General features: G+C 37.2%; 1 protein-coding gene across 6 annotated transcripts in view; it reads right to left on the reverse strand.

The window, feature by feature from the left end:
* The window catches only part of VPS13B (vacuolar protein sorting 13 homolog B), a 418623-nt gene that overhangs the window by 271806 nt on the left and 133607 nt on the right, over positions 1-13210 (reverse strand). The window lies entirely within an intron of this gene.

Here is a 13210-nt window from a genome sequence, read left to right on the forward strand (position 1 = left end):
TTTCATTTGAAGAACAGAACGGTAAAGTTGGAAGATTTTTCCACTCTTTTAGGAAAATATTCAAAAATTCTCAGGGGAAAAAAAAAAAAAAAAGAACAGTAGTGAAAGCTGGATTAGATTCACATTTTTATTCTTTAAACATAATATTTTATCTCGTTACACTAGTTTCCCTTCCTGCAGAATTTGAAGCAGGAAGGCTTCAGTGACGTAGGGAATCATGGCCCTGTGAGGTGTGAACCCCAGATGACTGCCCACAAAGAACAAGTTATGTTTGGCAGTCACGAGCCTGTAAGTTCTACATGCTGGGTGCTATACAGTAAGGCAGTGGCCACCCCTAGAAAAAGCTTTAAGGTAAGAGAACATAAGGAGAAATCTGTGTTAGACAGAAATGGCAGAACTTAACTCATCCCATACCCGAACGCATGGTGGGAATGCAGAAATTGCTCTATTTTCCCAAAGCCAGAACTTAAATGCTGCTGATTCCCATCCTTGACTTCAAGTGGTTCTCAGTATAACAGCATTCACTGGCAACTGTTTTGCTGTAGGACCTCACAGAAAATGATGGAAGAACATTTTGTTCCCTTAATATTACCTCATGCTATTTTTGTACTAATGTGCCTTAATTTGTAATTTCTCTGCTCTTAAAATGTTCTGGAGTCACTTGCTCAAGTCCACTCACACCTCAATTCACAGAAATCATGTCAGAGCAGCTGAGCTGCTGCAATTAGAGCAGAGGTGACCAACTGTTGCAGTTAAAAGCAGAGCCAAGCTGCAGGCAAGGCCATAAGACCCAGTAAATCCATTCTGCAAATACTCTCCCTCAGTGGGGAGGAGCAATGCAAAGTGTTTTACTATGCACAGCAGCAATGCTGCCTTCCTCAAATACCTCCAGTACCTTTAACTTTCTAATTCTTGTGGAGATTTTAACCACCATATTTCTACCTTGCAGGTGGATTGTTCTTGCCTTGTGGTTTCTGCATTAACAGGAAGGCACAGTCTTCAAATCTGGGGCCTAATCTGCTGCCATCACATAACAAGCACCCATTCATTCCACCATGATTTTGACAGAGAATTTTCCAGAGAAAAAAAATACAAGTTTTCTTGTTAGAGGCACCCTGTTCCAGGAAAAAAGACTGAAAAAAAAGCCATAAAGATACACATACTATTTGTAACAAAGATCATTTGACAATTTCTTGAATGGTCTTTAAATAAGCACTTCTACAATCTTACTGGCTGAGGTAAGTGGTCAGTATTATCTTAACGAGTATCCTGGGATAGATACAACATGGACATAACTGTCAGCCACACAAAGAAGGTTCACCCTGGCCTTACAAGCACACAACAAGCAGAAGTGGGCATTCCTGCTCTCACTCCTCCCATGCCACAGCAGCTCCTACAATTCCTGCAGTGAAAGAAATTCCTGGTTGCTTCTGTTTACTTGGGAAGTATGAGGATATTTGAGACACAACATCTGGCACTTCTGATCAAAAATCTCTCATTCAAGTGTAATGGGATGCATACTCTTTGGTACTGTGCAAGCATTTGAAGAAAAATTAAAGTTGAACAGTTAATTTCCTACACGTCTATTTTTTCAAAGGAAACATGGCATCAAGCTGTGAAGACAAGGAACCCGGCAATGGAAATTCAGTGTAGTCATCTGCAAAAGATTGTGCAAGCTGCGACATCACAACAGTGCAAGGAGACAGACTGACTTTTAATGCACATATTTTACCAGCTATTACACTCTGACTTCCTTAGTGAGCATGCAGGTAGCATTCTTTGAAATTGCTACTGATATACTTGCTTTATTTTGATATTTTACAAACCCATCCCCCATCACAAGCTTAACAGAAGCTAGAGCAAAGTCTTTACCAAATACCATAACGGAACAAATAAGATTGTAACACTGAGTTGGAAAATTTTGTGCCTTAAGTATGCGCAAAAAGAAAAATACTCTGAATCCTAGCTCCTAAACGTTCAAGCAGTTCAATAAAATGGAAAGACTTCAACTGAGAATGCAGTGAATAAAATACTGATTTTGACTAGCAATTAAATATGGAATCTCCCTTCAGACTAAAAGCAGAGACTACAGCTAGTAGCCGACGTCTCACTTCAACATTGTACAGCTGCTCCACAGCAAAGACTTCAGACATTTGAATGCATGCATGCATCTTATTTTCCCAGGATTTCAAAGTCCACATCCAGGCTGCTGCTCAGCCATTATAAATGAGTAATTCAAGTAGGGCATGACTGCTTCTTGTATTAACTTGATAAAGATGTTTCACTCAAAGTACCTCAACAGTTGTGTTAAGTCATCCCTTTCACAGGCTCATTCTGTGCTATGTTAAGAGTAAAAAACAAACAAACAAAACAAACAACACGGAACATAGTAATATTATGAAGATTACTGTGTTATTACCACACTTGTTCTCTAAACTGTGAAATACAAATATACCCAGTTTCCTGATTTTAAAATTAAAAAATTTAATCAAGTAATTGCACTCTGCACTGAAGTCTTATTTAATTTAAACATGCAATTACTTAAAAGACTGATACGCACATTTCCAACTACACAAATCTGTTTTTACTAAGTTCAGTTACAATGATGATCATTTCTCGTCTGACAAGTTTTCCAAAAGTTGGTTTCAAAACACTACTTTAATCCAATAGATTAATTTTAAGCTTATTTTTTATTAATGAGTCTATTATCAAATATATACTTAAATTAATTTGATATAATTTTAATGACTGAACAGGGCTTGGGCTAAAATACATTTTGAATAATGACATATTAAACATCTTACATTTTCTTCTATGAATTTTTAGTTCACAACCTTGAGAGAAGGTTTGCTCAGTAGAGGATTTCCTTTCTTCTTAACGCAAAGGGAACAAAATTATAAAGCTCAAAATATGAAGGAGAATTCATAGTCTCGTTTCATGAATTTATTCCCATTGAATGGACAACAATGGCAGGCTGGCCCCTCGCAAGGGTTTGGAACTGGATGATCTTTAAAGTCCCTTGCAATCCAAAACATCCTGTGATTCTATAATATCAAAAATACTGCATATATAATTATTGCAAATGCCAACGAGGACAAAAGGTCTAGTTTATTTAAAAGATTAAATAAATAACTAGATTCAAAAGATCTAGTTTATTTAAAAGATATGGCTGAACAGAATTACTCTCTACACCATGGGCAAACACAGAACAGAAAAATATCATCCAGAGGTGATCCAGAGGCAACACTTGCACTCCACTAATGCTAAGCCAGACACTTGAATGTTTCATCAGACTTCATATCTTCTCCATTCTTCCAGTGAAAGTGTTCTTATTTACTGAATCTTTATTGTTTTCCCAATTTGAAAAACAAAAACCACAAAAAAACAAAACAAAACAAAAAAAAAAACAGAACAAAAACTCTTCTATAAAAGCCAATTTTAGAGATTTACACTTTTCACTGTACTGAAGCTACGTCTCTTTACCATTTAAGAGCTTCATCTCATCAAAAAGAAACAAACAATCATAGGCACTGGTGAGGCACCAGGAGATGGCAAGAGCCAGTCAGCCTCTGATGCATTCTCTGATGATTATTAACCTAACACGAACATTCAGGATTACTCCTTATTTTCATCTGGGGTTGGAGTTATATCACTGGAACACTGTCACTTTTTCCCCTCCGGTGCAACAGTTCTCAGCGCTGACATTCAAAAAGCTGCAGCTCACACCGATCGGTGCCTTCCTGCCCACCCTCCCACATGCAGCAGGCTGCTATTCCAGCGCTCCTGGACATAAAGCAGCACAGTCCCAGCTACCTCTCCAGCTTGGCATCCGTCCCAGGCAAATGGCCCCAGAAGCTGTACAATGACAGATGATGTACAGAGGCTAAAAGTGGAAGAACTGACAGATGTAGGCAGACGCTTACAGCATTGACAAAGAGCTGACACATTTGTTCGGGACTTCCCGACCTTTCCATTCCCATTGATGGGGCACCCATTCCTCTGGCAATGCTTTGTGGTGCATAACCGTGCAATAATCTCATTCAGTTAAGATACTGCAACCCCAAAATGATTTCCTATTCTGTTTGTAGATAGATAGAAGCAATTTTCTAAATCTCTAGGGGAAAAATCACCTTTTCTTTTTTGAGATCTGTCACGTATTGAAAATACATCAGCAATTAAGAAAACACTTAGGAAAAGCAGGCTTTGCATTAATTTGCTGTGCTGTAAGTGGAGCTCGATACCAACAATTAGTAGCGGAAGGGTGAATAGGAACACAGAACTCAGCAAATTACTTTTCTCCAGCAAATGTTTTTGCCATAACCAAACCAGCTGCAAGATTAGGGCAACACCTAGGATTTTCTCATTCAGACATGGTTGCAGGAAAACAAATTGTTCTCCTTTTCACGATGTCTTTTCCTCTGCTGAAAAATGTGAGTCGGACAATAACTAATTTAAACATTTGCCTTCTAATTGAATTATATATCCAAAATAATGCTAGATTTCTCAAAAGGATGTAGTACAAAAGGACTTAAAACAAAAAAAAAAAAGTCAAGATAACCCAGAGGGAAATATTTTTTTATTAGATGTACTTGTAAATTTAGTAGTTAGATAAACAGCATTTGTACTACAGTTGCTGTACTTAGAAATCTGTTACATAGAGATCCATAGTTAAATGCTCTCATTACCCAGACAGAGGGTAAATTGAGGTCTTAAACAGAGATGAAAAGTTGCACAATGCGCTATTTTCCCTTTACACCAATTTTAAGTATTTCTGTCACCTTAGACGGCAAGAACATACACATACCTCATGCATATTAGTTTGATTTCAGTGCTTCCAGAGGTGATGGGAAAACGAAATCAGTTCACACAGCCCAAGTGATTAAATGGTATAAAGGTTAGAAGTAACTAATGGCTTCTGCAGCATTCATTTCTATATGGTCTGCAGGTTTTTGATAAAAATAGATGGTGATTTTCAGAAGCCTCATTGCACTTGAAGGAAACTAAGCCTATTTAGCATTTCTCAAATTGAATACCTTTAAGCTAATCTATTCAAAATCAATTGCAATTTGGTAAACTACAGGAAGATGTCTTAGTTGAGGGCTCATCACTGGGGTTACTCAGTTTAATTTAAAAACAGTCAATTTTACGCTGGTTCATCAGCTCCTAGGGATGCAAACTGCTTCTTTTTATGAGGGCTGGTCTGAAAGAAACGTCTCCTATTTTATTATGTCAGCTCATGACATCAGAGGTGAATGTTGGTGGTGTGACAGCAGAGCAAGAAACTTCCCACCAACATTCCTTCACATGTCATTGCTGTATGACAGATGGCAGCAGATGGGCAGGCTGACAAAATGGCACCCGATGTGGTAGAGTGTATGAAGGAAAGGCGTCGAACAGAATTCCCCCATGTGGAAAAATGCACCCATTTACAACATCTATTGAGCATTTTTGGAGGCAAAACAGTGGATGTGAGCACAGTGAGGTGGTGGGTGGTGCATTTCAGCAGTAGTGATAGTGGTCACCTCCAGTGGTGCAGATTGTTACAAGTGCGACTACTCTGAGACTGCAAATGTCTGTTTGTAGCATCACGGAAATGAATTTTTGCAGGACAACAATGTGTGGAAGAATATATGGCTGAATACTTCAGACTGTATCCCAAATCATGCAAGTGAGACTGCTAGTACATTTGTGTGTATTATAACTGGAATATCTGAATGTCTTGAGTGAGCGATCTGTAGCTTTGAGGTTTTTAGTTTTGTTTGTTTGCCTCATCTACTACACAGTTGAAAAACGCTGGCAGAAAAAAAAAATAATAATGGCCACACAGAAATCATAATCAGAGTTTAACGGTACCTAAAGAATCATCACAATTTCTGCAGTTTAAATAATGGGAATACTTAATGCTGTTTTTCATAAATGGTGCTAAGTTTCTTTTCAGTAATATGGTATTTAATGCACTGTTATTAAAATCTGAAAAACAGGAGTTGACCTGGTCAAAATGCATTTATACTTCATCTACTGCTTTTCAGTTATATCTATTTAGCATTTCATTACAAAAAATTGCCATGTTACATGAACCACTTACATCACAAAAGTGGTAGTGAGAGCAATATAATTCAATTATAAAAGCTGGAAACGGTTTAAACACCGTTTGAAAGTAAACAGTTACAGTCCCTTATGCCCATATCTGGGAAACATCCAAATGGAAGTTAAAGATCCCATGGCATTTTTTCAGAATGAGTAGGAGCTATCCTGATATGTTGGCCAACATATATTTTCTCAATTAAAAACAGATTTCAGTGTCCAAAGCTATGTGTCAGCAATTGCTGAGAGCATATGCCTGTCACATTTCCAGAAATCTCTGCACCATCAGTAAGTGTCTGGTCGCCTTGCTGAATAATGCTTTTCCAGATGCCACAAGTAGAAAATGTGAATGTATTTTCATAAATATATGAAGCTCAGGAACATTATCCTTTATTGTTCTGAAAATAGAATTTATCATTTGAACCCCCATTCTCGAGTGTTTTTTTCCATAAATGAAGCATTAGATATGACTGTGGTGGTCTATGAAACACTTTGACACCCTATGTAAATAGATTATGTCAAGACCGTGAAAAGAAATCCTATGAAACACACATACATAGAAACAAATAAAGGCTGCAGGAATAGCCTTGCATCTGCCATTCCTAACTTTTAGAAATGTAATGATTTACAAGGTTAAAATGCTTAACACTCAGTTTTTGTCTTAGTTTCACAGTACTTTCTACATTACTTTCTGTTTAAAGAGTAGGTAGAAAGATTTCCCTTATGCACTTCAAGTGTGCAGACCTCACACTGCACTCCCAGCTAAGGTGATTGAATCATCAGTTGCCAGTATTGAAGCATGAACTCCCATCCCAGGAGCTACAAGATGATCTATGTTATCTACAGGCAGAGACAAAACAAAAACTCAAGCAATGTATTCCTAAAGAAAAAGACCTAAGTATGGAAAAGAATCCCTTGCTCAACAGATTTCCTCACATGTCTCAAACTCCTGCTATTTGGAGTTGAGTACACACCTTCATTGTTCACATTTAATTTTTTTTAAATATTTTAATTTTTTGCCATATTGCAAAAAATATTTGGCTGGTGCTATTAAGAAAATTGGACAAAAGCACATCTTTGGCTCAAGATTTTACTCTGTTGACTGTCAGCATAACAAAATAGCACACTTGAAGTCAGTCACTCATGCTTGGAAATAAAATAGACATTTTCAAGGAACCAAACTAGGCAGATTTGCTTCCTAACAACGGACAGGACAGAGTGCAGTTTGTTTTTGTTGTTGTTGGATGTTTGTTTTTTAAAAAGGATCGTTTTTCCACTCTCGTTTTGCAGATTTCTGAATCTTATTCACTCACAATTTCAGAATTCTCGTGTGTCTGTATTGCTGAGGGATTTATGGTAGACATAGAAAGAGAGATGAAAACAGCACTTAGATCATGAGGAATTGCAGAATTCCTTGAAGGAAAGGTAAATGAGCTGCTTTACTTCTGCAGTGAACAACTACCTTTCTATAACCAAGATTTACTACCAGTTGCAAAAAGCAATGCAACCCACTGGAAATGATGTTAATCTAGTTAATAAGGAATAGTACGTCCTGCCCTGATACTACCTACTCTCATGGACATGACATTTTTAACCGAAGCCACAAGAGTGACAGACCGTGCTTCAGGACAAGTTTACTTCTCCCTTAGACATCGTAAGTAGTAAGCATTAGATTTTCATAAGACAGTAGTTACAGAGGGAATTTATGTCTAGAAAATATTTGATACTTAACCTGCACCGTAGTGCAAAACATACTGGGTTTCAAAGGAAAAGAATGAGGACAAAGCATAAACGAAGTGGCAAACGTATGAAAGCACATGAATTCTAAAAGATAATTTTACAGATGATAGGTTTTAACTCAAGTTTACATTTAACACTGCTATTGACTTGCTGTTCCCAACATGATCCTCCTATCCCGAACCACCACCTACTGCCCCCACTTGAACTTGTGACAAAATTAACGTTTGATCTGTAACAACTATGAGTTTCCATAGTAGAAACTTGAAGATCACAAGTAATTGTTGTCGTGCCTTCAGCAGAGCAGCTTGTGAAAGGAGAAACTGATTCACATGGGAGAAACCAGTTTCTCTTTTCATGAATACCCATCCCATTAAACAGAAAACTAACATGAACTACATCTTGGTTTGAGATGAGCATCTTCTTTAACCCCTCCTCTAAAAAAATTCTACTACCACCTTTAAATTGTATCGATCTCCAAAACAAAATCCATCCTTCCTAATTGAAAAGAACACAGAAAATCTTGCTCTTCATCAACAAACCATCGGACGTTTTGTTTTCTATGATCAGCTAATCTCAACATCTAGAGGGAGAAATTGCACTGCCACAAAATTTTTCTGCCCACAAGTTTTGCAACTCAGAAACATTCCAAATTTAGCCTCTCGCTTCAGACAGTTGAACACCTATTCTTAATTCAATTTGGAAAACTCCATGACATTAACAACCAAGTTCTTCTCAAAATGTACACTTACCTAAATTTAAATTCACCTTATTCCAACACGAGTAAGACACAAATAGCGCTTTCAGTATCATAAACTATTAGCATTTTTCCAATGCAAAGTATGAGAGCAAGCCAGATTTTTCAAGTAATTAAGAGGATATAAATGTTGTTTGCTGCAAGAGCGCTGTTCTCGAAAGAGCAGAGTCCTGGCAACTATCATAATCCTTTTGAAATTGCTCATATTAAGATTAAAGATCACTTTGTTCCTCTATTCCCACAACTACTTGGTATGGTAAAAACATCAGTCCCCTAGTTTTATATGTAACATCTTTAACATTTGCTCTCCTTTCTGTGCATGTGATTAAATGTAACATTTTGAAATCCCAAAGTTCTGAGAAAAACATAAATCCTTGTCCACAGCTGCTGTTTGACTCTGGAAACACATGCATTTTCTTTTCAAGCATCTACCATCAAAAAATCCCAAAGGATTTGAACTGGAGAACACCTGCATCTCTTCATTTAGTTCCAATAACAGAGTCTAAACTTCAAAATTACAAAAATAGATGCTATGTTCAGCTGCAGTTACATTCTGCCCCTAATTCCCGTGAACAAAAATGCTAAGAGCATGAAATCATTCAGGCAAGCTCTGTCATCGAGAGGATAAGATTTTTTGCACCAGAAGCCCAGTGGGAACTTGATAGAAAACTGGCAACAATTACAGATAAAGTACATAGTGAAATCCTCAGGGAGAGAAAAGGAAATGTAACAAGATAGATGGGTATAATTTTTACACATTTATGCCCAAACCACAAATGTGAATTGTCTTTAATTACTGCAATATATTCAGCATTTCTACTCATTCATTGTGTCAAATTGTTCCAAAATACTTCCAATTACTTTAGGAATTCTCTTTTACAAGTTTGCTTTATTTACAAGTTCAGGCATTCCTTTAAAGTAGAACTGAAAACTTTAAAATTCGAATAGCTCTAGCTTTAAAATCCAGACTTTGTGTTGTCCCCCATCTAAGATGTCAAAATTAATAAACAGAAAAATGCCACTATTAGTTTTGTTTTAAGTCTGAGAAATGGGAAGTTGGGGAGCATTCATAGTACTTTATGCAGAAAAAGAAATGCATATAGAATCTATTCCCTCCTTTCAGATACATTCAAACAGATCAGCAGGTTTTTGAGGGGAAAAGCATATAATATTCCCAGTACAACATTTACAACATTTTTTTAAATTTATGTTTGTATCTATGATATCTTTAAACATTTAATCGTATTTTCCCTTCATAAATCCATTTTTCCTTTGTTTAGAGGGGAGAGATCTTCTCTAAACTGAGAAAAATTTACAGTAGAGAAAAAAAATCCAAAAATGCTTGGAAACTTACTATATCACTTAAATGAGCAGTTATCAACTTCTCCAAGGTTCAGTATTCACTCTTCACTCTTTGTGCAGCATTCACACAAACCACACAGCAGATTCTTTAGACTCTTATTTTGATCAACAGGGTCTACCAATTTAGCATACGTGAGCATGACATTCATACAGGTATTTGTGTTCACTTGATAATTTCACTGCTGCGTTGCTGAGCATTTGAGTGGATCTCAAGGCACATTTGATTCTTTTAGTTTTAATTTTTATTTCCTCTCGATTTATACGTTATAGAATTCTCCATACACCGGCTATGCATGCACTCCCATTTATTCAATATGGCAAACCAAACAGAGCTTAATCAGCTCACCTCATCTATTCAACAGCTGCCCATAATTAAATACTAACACCCACATTCATTTTGAAATCTCCCTATTTCTCTCAAAAGCCAGGTGAAACAAACACAGTCTGCTGCTTGCTCCGAGCGTTAATAAATCCAGGGTTAGTTCAGAGAAGCCATTAAGACGCCCCCCAGCCTCTCTCTCCTATATTGTATATGCTGCAGTTTAAATAAAGACAGTTGTAAAAATCAGGGGATGTGCTGCCCTATGCACAGACATTCTTGAAGAATTTTTTATACAACTAAGGTACCCAAAATTAAAAGCGCCAGCATGCAGATGTATAATTAAGGATTAAACAAAATCCCTAAATACTTCTAGCATTGTGCTAACGATACAAAACAATAAAACACCATTCCTAAATTATCACCAGCACATGAACTTGTTACATGTGATTCTTACTTTGCTGCAGGTACTCCACACAGTGCACTTCAATGTTGCCCTTTTTGGAATAATGTTTCATAAAAATACTTTCCCTCTTTGCTGCTCAATGCAGCACGTCACTGCTAGAAGCAATCTTTTTCTCCTCCTCTCAGTAGCAAATAAGAAATAAAATACTTGTGCAAAATACTTTATATCATTCCAATTGTAAATACACAGTCAACCTTTGCAGGGCCACCTGCAGCTGAGCAACAAAAGGAAGCTGCACAGCAGCCTGGGTCACCATGGATCACAGGATTTCAGTGGCACAATGCAGCAGCTGACACAACAAGGGGAGAAAAGGGCTCCTACCTGTTCTCCAGCTGAACTCACCCGAATTATTCAAGAAATGCATGCCATTGGCACAAACTCCCCCCTGGCACTTCATACCCAAATAACTGCTTCCATTTTGGACCCAGTTGTTTTCCATTCGACCTCACAGATGCATAAGGAATTCATAAGCTACACCTCCTTCATGTTTATATAAGCAAAGTTTAAAAGAGACCACTCAGCCATTGTATTGTATTCCAAGATTCTTCCACAAACTCTTTTAGGATGTGGTCCCATTGTTTGTTAGAGTACCAGAAACTCTCCTCCAGAGAAGCAATTTCTCTGGGTTTTAACCACAAAATCACTCCCACCAAACTGGAACTGCAGTTCCCCTTAACTCTTTCAGAAACTACATCTATGTCTCAACAGCATCAGCTACATGGCTATTTTTACAAGGCTTGCTCTAGTCTTATTTCTAGCCATCTGATAGTACAGAACAACACTAGATATTTTTTTCTCATCCCTCATGGACAGATTGATTCTTTCAACAAGCAAGCTGCACTATTCCTTCTTCTTTCTTGCAGTATTAATTCCTATTGCAGACCATCACATCTAATATTATTAGGAGAAATGACTCCAATAGCACAACTTCAGTACTGCCAAATCATCTCTAGTAATAAAGCTTTAAACAGCACTTTTATTCCCCCGTGGCATAAGCTGAATTTGCTGTCAAATTATCCAGTAGAGCTTTAATTCCCAGAAGTGACTGCAACTGACAGCAAAAGCATTTTTATGCTTTCAAATCACTTCATGTAGTTTCCACATTCGTGATGAAAAGGCTAATCGTATCTCCTGTATTACACTGCCTCACTTCCTTCAGCACGTATTTGAACGTGAAGGCTTTAATTCCCTCATCGTTTGGATAGAAACTGAGATAGCTTAAACGCTGCTCCCTCACTTCATGTACAAAACAAAACTAACAAAAGAAAATCCACACTCTCATTTGTAGTACACTACTCTGCACGCTTAACGGGATCAAAGCTTCAACAAATCTGTCAGCTTTTCCCTCTGATTTCTGCCCTATCTGCCGCCCTACAGACAGACCTAGAGCTGTAGGACAGGGTGCACAGATCAGCAAACCATCACGGACCACATAAAATCAACACTGCTTTCCTGAGGAATGGGGCAGGTGGCCCAGGAAATTCCCAAGTCTGAACATTTTAAATGCATCTCCGTTCATCCACAAGACAGTTATCAAGGATACTTATCTGCTATGAATCAATTTTTTGCAATACTATTAATCAACCTCCAAGTCCCTGCATACCTCTGAACCACACTTCATTTGTTCATCTCTTAATTCTCTAAGGCATCATCTGTCACAAGCTACCAAATACAGATTGCTATCTACCTGGATTATCCATTTTACTTATGGGACAAACTATATGTGACTACTGTGACCAGTGACAACTACAATTACTCTGTAACATAGTTTTGGTTTTTGGCTTTTTCCTTTTTTTTTCTTTTTTTTTTTAATATTCTATGTATGCACAGCTCCCTTAAGGGTTAAAAAATATTCTGGGCCAAATCAGAAAGTTAAATTTCAAAAAAGGCAGAAAAAGCAATAATCAATAATAGTAATTAATATTGTTAGCATTATGAACATTTAAAGTCACTTAAGTAGTCACTTAAGTGAGACAGCAGGTCCAACAGTTTATGCCACTTCTTTCTTTTAAAAAGGGATCTGAATCATGAACTGGTATGAGGCAATGTTTTAGTGGCAGGAACTTGAGCTAACTGTTATAAAAACAGCATCAAACATTTCAGTATGATACTCTCCAAGAAACGTACAAGTACCAATGCTGAGATAATAATCTAAAAACTGATGGAGTGGCTACTGCTTACAAATAATCTGCTTTGCACAAAAGAGAAAAGATTTTGCTTATACACACATTTGCAAAGACAACAGTAAATTTGCCTCTGCTTAACAGATCAATGATATCTAACAACCATTAAAAATTCACTTGTCATTAAAAATGAAAAATGGATAAAACACTTTCAAACACTTCCTGTATTTGACAGCACTGTGGCCATTTTTTTGCTTTCTTTAATCTACTTTTTTTTTTTCCATTTTATCTCCTTACAGCATTCTTTGAATGGAGCAACTGTTTAATGTCACTTGTAAAATGCAACAACAGCAAAACCTAAA

The sequence above is a fragment of the Lagopus muta genome, chromosome 3, assembly GCF_023343835.1.
Source record: "Lagopus muta isolate bLagMut1 chromosome 3, bLagMut1 primary, whole genome shotgun sequence".
Classification (NCBI taxonomy): Eukaryota; Metazoa; Chordata; class Aves; order Galliformes; family Phasianidae; genus Lagopus; species Lagopus muta.